Source organism: Ranitomeya imitator, chromosome 1 (assembly GCF_032444005.1).
Source record: "Ranitomeya imitator isolate aRanImi1 chromosome 1, aRanImi1.pri, whole genome shotgun sequence".
Lineage (NCBI taxonomy): Eukaryota > Metazoa > Chordata > Amphibia > Anura > Dendrobatidae > Ranitomeya > Ranitomeya imitator.
In genome coordinates, this window is record NC_091282.1 from 374,752,561 (window position 1) to 374,762,967 (window position 10,407).

General features: G+C 41.8%; 1 protein-coding gene across 1 annotated transcript in view; it reads right to left on the bottom strand.

The window, feature by feature from the left end:
- ZFHX2 (zinc finger homeobox 2) overlaps positions 1–8,350 on the bottom strand; it is a 102,071-nt gene extending 93,721 nt beyond the window's left edge. Inside the window, exon 1 of the mRNA XM_069761800.1 lies at positions 8,308–8,350. The gene's annotated coding sequence lies outside the window, so the exon portion shown is untranslated. The remainder of the gene's footprint in view (positions 1–8,307) is intronic.
- Positions 8,351–10,407: the final 2,057 nt, after the last annotated feature.

Here is a 10,407-nt window from a genome sequence, read left to right on the forward strand (position 1 = left end):
CCCAGATGACTTAGCAGTCTCGCAAGACCGCTAAGCCTTCTGGGTAATTTCGCAATGCATCGCCGGGAACGGAAGATGGCGGCAGGCGCGTGCGGCTCGGCGGACTACGGAGGGTGAGTATAGCAGGTTTTTTGTTTTTTTATTATTTTTAACATTAGATTTTTTTACTATTGATGCCGCAGAGGCAGCATCAATAGTAAAAAGTTGGGGACACACAGGGTTAATAGCAGCGGTTACGGAGTGCGTTACCCGCGGCATAACGCGGTCCGTTACCGCCGGCATTAACCCTGTGTGAGCGGTGACCGGAGGGGAGTATGCGGGCGCCGGGCAGAGACTGTGGGGAGTAAAGAGCGGCCATTTTCTTCCGGACTGTGCCCGTCACTGATTGGTCGTGGCTGTTTTGCCACGACCAATCAGCGACTTGGATTTCCATGACAGACAGAGGCCACGACCAGTGAATATCCGTGACAGACAGAAAGAAAGACAGACGGCAGTGACCCTTAGACAATTATATAGTAGATATATGTATATATATATATATATATATATATGTATATTTATTTATAAACATACACCATTATAGTATGCTGCCATTAATATGGTGCTGACAGAAATGGACATGTCTTTGCAGTGCTGACCTGGCTCCTTTGATTTAAATGCCATTTTCCTTTAAATATCTGAAATGTGGCCTTATGGATCATAAAAGAAAAAAAAGGATGGTGGCAACTGATCAAAGTGAAGTACATGCAAACTACCGTACTTGGTGGTGCTGAATAAAATTGTGTATATCATGCTCTTTGTAAACCGGAGTAATTTTTCAGAAATGTCAGCACACAATGCAAGCTAACATTTACATGCAATTACAGGCCCCAATAAGTTTAGATGACCAATTACATGTGATACATAGCTGGCACCAATTGGAATGTATCGATGCCACAACATTTACTTTTCATAGGTGGATAACAGAACCCTGCAAATGGTGTGAATGCAGTGGATGCATCCAAATCACACAAGGGTCCAGGAAGCTCGTATAGAGGGCTCTGTCAGGCAAATCACCAATGGTCACCAGCTCTTTAGATCGATCTTAATTGAAAATAAATGTCACTGCACTTTATATGCTGATATTTCCTAACATCTGCTGAGCTACGGACAGTTTCTTAATCAAGAAGCTCATGCTGCTCAGTCCCATATCTGACAAGATTTAGGGCAGAGTAGGAGCGCAGAAGGAGACAAGTAGTCTACTGGTCCAGGTCATTGTAATAAAAAGCCAAAGAAAGACCCTAGTGAAAACTGGAGTTCATGGAAAGCATCATCACACCCCCTAAGGAATCAATATGAAATCCAAATGTGTTGGATTTTGATTAACACCTCTGCATTCTGTGGGTGATCCTTGCAAGGGTCAAATGTTAGCGTTAAAGGGATTGCTGAGCACTCAGAAAAAACGGTTTTCACACTTAAAGAGCACCTGTCATCAGATCAAAAGTGCCCAGTATTTCATCTAACTTTATTCCTGCTACTCCACTAAATATTCCATTTTTTTCTCCCTTCAAATCCACAATATGGTTCCCGAGATATGGGCCTTTTTATTTAGTGCTAATTTTATGAAGTGGGTGTGGCCCACAGGGTAATAACACAGAACGACCTAAAGACACGCCCCCAAGGATCCCCATGAGCAACGCCCCCTTGGAAAGACCACAAAAAGTAGCACTGAATTAAAAGGCCCATATCTTGAGACCTGAAAGATGGATTTAAGAAAACAAAAAGCAGAATACTAAGGTGATCAGTGGGATTAAAATAAGAAAAAATGCTCACTTCTGACCTGGTGGCAGTAACTCTTTAAATGCCTGTATTTTATTATATTCTCACCCATCCCTTGTAGATTGTGAGCCCTCGTGGGCAGGGTCCTCACTCCTCCTGTACCAGTTATAACTTGTATTGTTCAAGATTATTGTACTTGTTTCTATTATGTATACCCCTCCTCACATGTAAAGCGCCATGGAATAAATGGCGCTATAATAATAATAAATAATAATAATAATTATAAATATAAATGTATATACACACAGTTCAGTGGTACAAGCTGGATGACCATTAATTAATTAATTACATGTTGCATGTCATTTAGTGATAACGCATAGGGGGAGAACATTTTTCAAGCATGAACGGCTATATTTGCCAATCGCTTTGCGCTGCTCATTTTTCGCGTTCACTCCGAGCAATTATCATTATGAACCCTCATGATCTCCCAGATCTTAACGATAATTGCTATGTGTAAATGAGCCTCTACATACAGCACACACTGGAGCCATAGGACGGCATTACAGCGGTGAGAGATGAATGAATGGCATCATGGCTGATGCAAGTGTACATATCTTATGTAGATTGAGCATATTAGTGGAGTGGGGTGGAGATGAGAAGTTTTTCAGTTGGAAAGATCTGTCCCTCCGCTGGCAATGTACTTGGTGTATCCCTCTTGGCATGACTAATAGAAACATGCAGCTTTTTCTGATCATCCACACAGAAGCTGGTATATAAGGGTCGATGCTACTAACTAGCTGGCTGCAAGTCCATATTTTTTATGTGTCAGTCTGACTCTCCAGGAAAGTATCCTTACGACACCTATTGAACTACAATGTAAGAATAAGTGAATTTTTGGTCTCTATTTTTGGTGATTCGGCAAAACATCGGATCACACTCGGACCAATGTTAGTCTACAAGGCTGTGCTTATGACCAATTTTGTCCTTGGACAGCATGCAAAACAATTGTAGCATGCCCCAGTTTGATCTGATATTCGGGTCACACTCAGCCATGCAAGTCAATGAGTGCGTGGGATACATCGGACTGCACTCGGATGACATCTGAGTGCAGTCAGATTTCTGCACACTGACTGACTGGAGAAGAAGGCGAAATCTTGTTATCTATCTTCTCTTCATCCCAGATAATCGTATCGTGCTATGCTGAGACTTTGGCCAGAGTTTGATCAGGGTATCATTTGCATAATCGGTCCGATTCGGCATACACATACAACTTTATCCTAGGGTGTGCATACTGGCCCTTCTGGGGGTGTGGGTAGATATAAGATCCCCTGTGACCACCGCCATTCTGAGAATACTGTTTATAGCCAGGAAATTGTTAACGTTGCACTGGTTAGACCGTAATCCCCCAACACTGGAGGAATTGAAAGCTAAAATTACCATAACACCATATGCCTGGAGAGAGGTACTTACATTAAAAGCAACTCAATAAGAAAGTTTATAAATATATGGGACCGATGGCTGGTTACCCCTGGGGTGGTATCTGAATAACTGTACTAGACCGGTTGGCTATTTCGGCATTATTAATATTGTATTTTGAAGACATATAGATACCAATTATTTTCTGTTCGTAAGCATGTTGTTAGTGAACATACAACCAATACTAGTTTTGATATAATCCCTGTATTTAATAACGTGTCACCAGTCTTTGGGAAAATCGTCATTTGGACAAAATTGATAACTTCGCTTGGCATGGAACACCTTGGCAGGAATAGGACTATATAAACTGTAAGGGTTAAACTTGTTTATTACGTTTATACTATAAAGTATAATGTATGTAATTGTTTACAAAATCAAATAATCAATAAAAATGATCTTATTAAAAAAATAGAATGGGATGACCTTATGCTTTGACTATTTTATTACACTTCTCCCTTACTCTATCAGCGAGATCCCAAAATACACGTTAACGGGGTGTTGTGAAAGGTAGAGACAGCACATGTGCCCACCTTATCAGAGGGGATTAAGTGCCCTCACTGTTGGTCCCTCCATGTTTCTTCACTACCATTTTTTCTGCATGGGACCGTGGCGGCGCTGAATCCTTAATGTCAGCATGATGACCATCCATGGTTTAAGTCTACCTGTCCTAATGTAGACCGAGTGATTGCAATCTGACCCTATCCTTCCTCAGATTGTCTGTGTCCATAAACGAGTCTCCTTTATGCATAACTCTACACTGATCTTCAGAACAGCAAAGCCACTTGACTAATAAGATGAAATCCCACTCAGGGTTGCCAAAGCGACTCTTGCCCATCGAGGCACAGACTCCATAGAGAATCTGGAGACCAAGACAACACCTTGAACTCTTCAAGGGGTGTACTTTTTTTTAGATAAGTAGCACCTGTAAAGTAACATCCACATGCATGCCTGAACCCAAGGCTACCTTACTTCCACAGTGCATCATGGCTTCAAGTCACCCTTCTCTCGGGAGAAGACCATTGTAGACGCGTTCTGAAGTGGGCAGAGGACACTCACTCTGACCAGACTGTCAGTACACATGGCCATATGGAACAAGCTGTAATGCACTTTATCTCCTGGCGTGTTCTATCATAGCCATAATTTAGTTATTCAGCAATTTGTGCTTCAGTAGGTCTTTTGTGGCGTCAGATGAGATGAGCAAGCCATACACACACCACTGAGCCTTGGGTGCTCATGACTCTGTCATTGGTTGCCCTGTTGAATCTATTGCACCACTTGCAATAGGCACTGCATCGCAGGAACTCATCACAAGACCTACTCTGACCCCGTCGTCCAAGAATCACATTTTAGCCCTAGTAAGGGGGCAGCTCACAGGGGAGGCCAGGCTTTTAGTCTGAGAAGTAGTCTAGCCGTTACGGTATGGCTTAGATGCTAACACTTCACATCAACATCATGGACTAAGTGTTCACTTGTTTCCTAATATATCCCACCCCTTGACCAGTACCATTGCGCCAAACTGATCAATGTTATTCACTTCACCTTTCAATAGTTACAAATGTTATGGCTGATCGTCGTATTTTTATGGGTGCACAGTTCTCTGTATTTGTGGAGTTGTATGCAATATTGATTGCAAATGGGGCAAAGCAGGCAGCAAGTGTGCATGTCGTTACTGTGCTTGCATGAGTTTCCCAATGGCGACTGCGACTGGTGACAGTGAATGTAATGTGTTGCTCAATATGTTAGTATTAACGAATTAAACAAATAAATTGTCAAAATCTGAATCTGTTATACATCTGAAATCAGCGGGAGCCTAACATATTTCAACCACATTAACATTAAAGGAATTAGTTATACAGCCATTTAAAATTGATAGCAAATCCTTAGGATAGCCTGTCAAAATTAGATAGGTGGGAGTCTGGTTCCCGGCTGATTGGATCTCATACATTTACATCTGATCTCAGGCTGGATCGTACTAGCGTATGCCATCTTTTATAGTGGTTATCCCATTTAGGAACATTCCTGGGAAACAGCCCCACTTGGCCGACAGTCATCATTACCTGGTAAGAGCAAACCTGAGCTAAGTGTTGGGTAATTAATGTCGTTATCAGCATTATGTACCTTTACCACCAACAGCATTACACTTTTGTGCATTCAAACTGGGCAATCATTATGACTGTATGGAAATAAGTGAATTATCATGATCACTGCCCATTGTAACCAGGCCTTCCGGCATGACTTAGCCCCAGATATGAGATCTTACGTAGCTTCCAGAATAATGTCCTATAACTAGTCCAACCAAAACAACTCTAAAACGTCTTGTTGAAAAGGCAGATTGTAAAAACTTCAGGTTGTAACCAACAACTGGCCAAATGGATCCGATCTGACTGATTAACGTTTTGACAGATTGTTTCTCCGTTATCAGTTATTCCCATAGAAGAACATGAGTCTATAAAAATAGCTGAGCTCAGCCATTTTGAGTCTAATTTATGGCTTGTCTAAGAGCAATTTAAACATATGTATGGCCAGCTAACGTGTGTATATATGTATTTATATAGTTTATTGGTGCACAACATCATGGTCAGAAGAATAGAAGGAACCAGGCGAAGAGGAAGAGCTGCAACCCGATGGCTTGATACTATCAAAATAACAGCTCAGGAGACCCCGGTAGACCTATCTAGGCTTGCACAAGATCAATTATCCTACAGATCGTTAATCCATCAAGTCGCCATGGCCCTAGATCGAGCCGAAGGCCTCTAAGTAATAATAATAATGCTGAGTAGATACTGTGAGCCAGGGCCTAGCCATAGCACAAATCTGTACAGATACGAGTCTCCCACCGCAGACTACACTAATGATTGTTTGCATATCTTAAATCTAACTATTCGGTTATTAACTACGCGTATCGCAATCCATACATTATAATTGTATAGCTGTGCATTATAACATTACATGTATCCATTTAGCTAATGACCTTGCACTACTCCATATCTTTTATGGAAGTCTATGATGTATCCTTCTACATCTCGGAACCGTTACTGTTAGTCATTATCTCAATGAAAATGCCAGCATTTCTCAATATCACATTTCTAGATGTCCATATAAATGCCTTGGCGCTGTTCATGGCCTGCTTCTCTGTCCCAGACCATGCAAATGTGAACCTCCCGTAATATATCATATTATATGGAGACGGAGTCTTTACATTATGTTTTTTTACCTTGGTTTATCACCCCCTGGGAATACATTTATACATATACGCCATATTTAATACAGCCGCTGTCTTTAGGTAAAGCTGAATTACCCTTCCTCTGTCGGCCTCTTTCTGTATAGCTGAACCCATATGAAACCACAGATTTGTGGCTGAACATCCAGTATCCCTTACTCGGCAGAGATATGGGCCTGTATTGCAGCGTCTGACTTTGTGATTACCCGATCCTTCCTCGCTATTTCTATTTCTTTACATATGAATCTCCTTCCATGTTTTTTTTTGGTCTGTGCGCAATAGAGCCTTTCCATCATAAAACCAGGTGTGGCGTATGTTTGTGTATATCTTAATATACACAGGGTCAGGGCATGATTATTATACCCGCGATCAGTTGTCAAGCGGACAACTAAGCGTCCCTCGTTATGCTTGCATTTCTGCATATATTGTGATCACCCCTTTTTATGGCACTGGATATAGATGACCCTGCTGGCCTTTGTGTATGTGAAAGCCCCATCTATCTCTAAGTGCATAAATATATATGAGCCTTCCAGTGTATAGCTGGCGTGCGCGTCTGATTATTTGTACCTTATTCAGCATCTCCCTGCCTTAGTCTACATCTCATCCCTCCCACAGATTCTGTGTACATCCACAATACCACTGTTTCTATATGCACATAAATCTTATTCTGGTACAGCCCACCCCCCATACCCTTCCACCATAAGCAGTGATGGCTGGATCAGCTCGTATATGAGCATCGCATGTGTAATAATACTATATAGCCTAGGCTATACATCATATCATACATATACACATGGCTACATTTTAGTTCAACCCTTCCCATAGTAAAGGCGCTCATTATCCCAGTAATGTGATGAGGCCATCAGTCAATCACCAGCATACAACGACTGTGATGTCACAGGACAGGTGTGAAGGACTGTCAGGCCGCCGCTGGTCTCGTTCAGAGAGTCTATCCCTGTTTGCTCCCCCCCTGGCCCTGTCCTGGGTTTACCTACAAATATCTGACCACGTCCATGAAACTAGAGCTGCGATAAGCCACCGTAGCATGCATATATGCGTTTCATTGTGTGTACAGCCCATATAATATGTGTATGTGAGCAGGATATGCCACAACAACCCCCCAACAATGTATGATATTGCATGTGTGTGTGTGTGTGTGTGTGTGTGTGTGTGTGCATGTGTGTGTGTGTGTGTGTGTGTGTATGTGTATGATGTTTAGATGTGATCTGCACATGTATATAGACATTATCATACATTATTGGGGGTTGTTGTGGTATATCTTGCTCATATATGCATACTATATATTGTTTAGATGTGATCTGCACATGTATATATACATGCATATAGATGAAATAATACAAATGATAGCACATACCAATATGTATAAATAGCGGAAACACTGAAACGTATGGGCATAAGTAAATCAAATAGCGTTTGATGAGTATAGAAATGTAATTTCCGAAGAGGCAGGATTTCCGTTGAATATTTTAATGCTACAGTGAGATTGTAAATAAAAGTCTGAGGTATTATAGGATCGTACGTACACGGCGTACATATAACACACACGTACATGTAAATGCGCATGTGCACACGTGTGTCCGTATACAGATGTGTACATACATAGCGCTATATATACACACATGTAATTGCAGATAGAGCTGCTGCCTGTAACTGTAAATGGGTGGAATTATATATATGTCAATTTCTATACATCCATCTACTCCCCTCAATCAATTGCCTTCTGACCCACAAGCCACAAAATGAGAGAAAGAGGGAGAGAGATGGAGGGAGAGAGACGAAAAGAGAGAGAGGGAAAAAAAACAGGAATAGATTGTAAAATCAATGCTACTTACAGCTTAGCTGGTGCGAGAGGATAAAGCTGTGTCTGAGGGATGCTGAGGAGGCGGTCTCTCTCTCCCTCTCTCTCCCTCTCTCTTTCTCGCTCTCTCTCTCGGGCTTTCTTGCTCCCCCCTTTACAGAAGGAAGATGAAGACTAGGAAAAAATAAATCAATGTCTTTGTGGTGTGAGGTACTTTCTCTGTGTGGACAGGGCTTTTCCTATTGATTTACAGTCTCCGAGACACCTCTCCCTCTCCCCCTCTCTTTCCCAGATCCATTCACAGACAGCTCCTCTCTCTCTCCCCAGCACAATGGAATAATCAATAGGCACAGAGACACACTCACACACACTCACACACAAGACAGCGTTGGGAGACTGAGCAGGTGCAAAGAGAAGCAGCCTGCGAAACACACAGCTTCCTACCTCTGGCCATGAAGGGGTGGCGGCAGAGGGGCAGCGGAAAGGACACCAGAGGTGACAAACCGGCATAGCCACACTAAAAATACAAAATGTCTTAAGAAAACCATTCATAAGGAAGATGTTTAACTGCGCCACAGAATACAGAGCATTTCACGAGATAACATCTCAAAATATGAGGGGGCCATCTAATAATATTAAGAAGAATGCATTCTCATCCAAAAAATGACTTATTTTTACAATCTATTAATAAAGGAATATGAGTAAGCCAAGTGCAAGGGTCAGCGCAGTAGAGGATGGTGGGCCCAAGCTTTGAGATGACAGATTGCAGGCCCACACAGGATCATAAGTTCCACTCATGCACAAGACCATCAGACGTTTTCACTAGAGCTTAAAGTTAGTTGGACTATAGACATGTCCTGAACAGGTGACGTTATGCCGAGTTCTTGAGGAAGGCACTTATAGCACCACTCCAGCTTTTTCTTATTTCACCACTGGAGAGGTGTCACTAATCTAAGTTCCCTTCCCCTAGTATTATACCCACCAGCTCTTGCCGGTGCTGCTCCGGTCCAACACCGCCGTCTTATGATTGGAGCTTCTGGGCGACCGGAAGTCAGAGGCAACAATCACAAACTCACATTGTAAGCCTATGAGGCCTTGTTCTGGCCCCGTTCTGGCCCTCACAGACTTACATTGAGTAGTGACGTCCAGCAAACACTAGAGCGATCCGGCAGGTCACAACCTGCGGAAGACCACCTGGAGCAGCGCTAATAACACGACGGACGCTGGTAAGTAAGGGAACTTATATTAATGGCACCAATCCAGTGCTGCAGTAAAAAATACTGGAGTGGGGCACATTCTAGAGATTTTCAAAAGTTGAACATCTCTGAAAAAGTCCCAATTTCTATGACGCTAGACAGCAAAGAACATATTGGGTCAAAGCTGAATACTGTCGCAAATAATTTAGAATGTATGGAATCCGGCTTGTATTATCCTTACGGGGAACTATAATCAAACACATTTTGTCACGTAAAACATAAGATTGTTTTATTTGATCTGAGATTGTAATGGAATCCAGTAAAAAAGTCAACTAATTAATTAGGCTAATGACTTGGCCGCAGCATCCTTAAGGAAATGAAGAGGGTTAAGTTCAGTTAACAGTTGTGGTAGTGAAGGAATGATGTAAGTAAATCAATCAGGAACTCGTTGTGTCAAGGCAGTTCACTCGTGTGATTGACATAGCCAGTTTAGCATCAGCTTTTGCGAAAACTTGTAAAAAAATATCCAATTTGGAACATTTGAGAACAAAAGCTGTAATTTCAGTAATGTACTGAGGCTTTGTTCACACTTGAACAATGGAGGGGTTGGGATGTGCTCACTAATTCTAAGCTGATGTGCCCAAACGAGCAAAGAGAAAGTCACGTGGGCATAGATTGGGTCAGTACTTTTTTTTCCCAACTATTGCAACATACAGTCGTCTTTGCTTTTTGATACAATTGGATTCTGTAAGGAAATGCTTTTATTTGTTTTACAATGGATATATAATAACACATATCAGGCACACTTCTAAAGTAAAGTGTGATCAAAACCTTACCAATTCTAATAGGATCATTAGCATTCTGCTACAATATAAATGTAGATTGATTTGCTTTCCTTTGAATTAAGAAAGAGCCCTTCACCTCCTTCCACTCAGGTC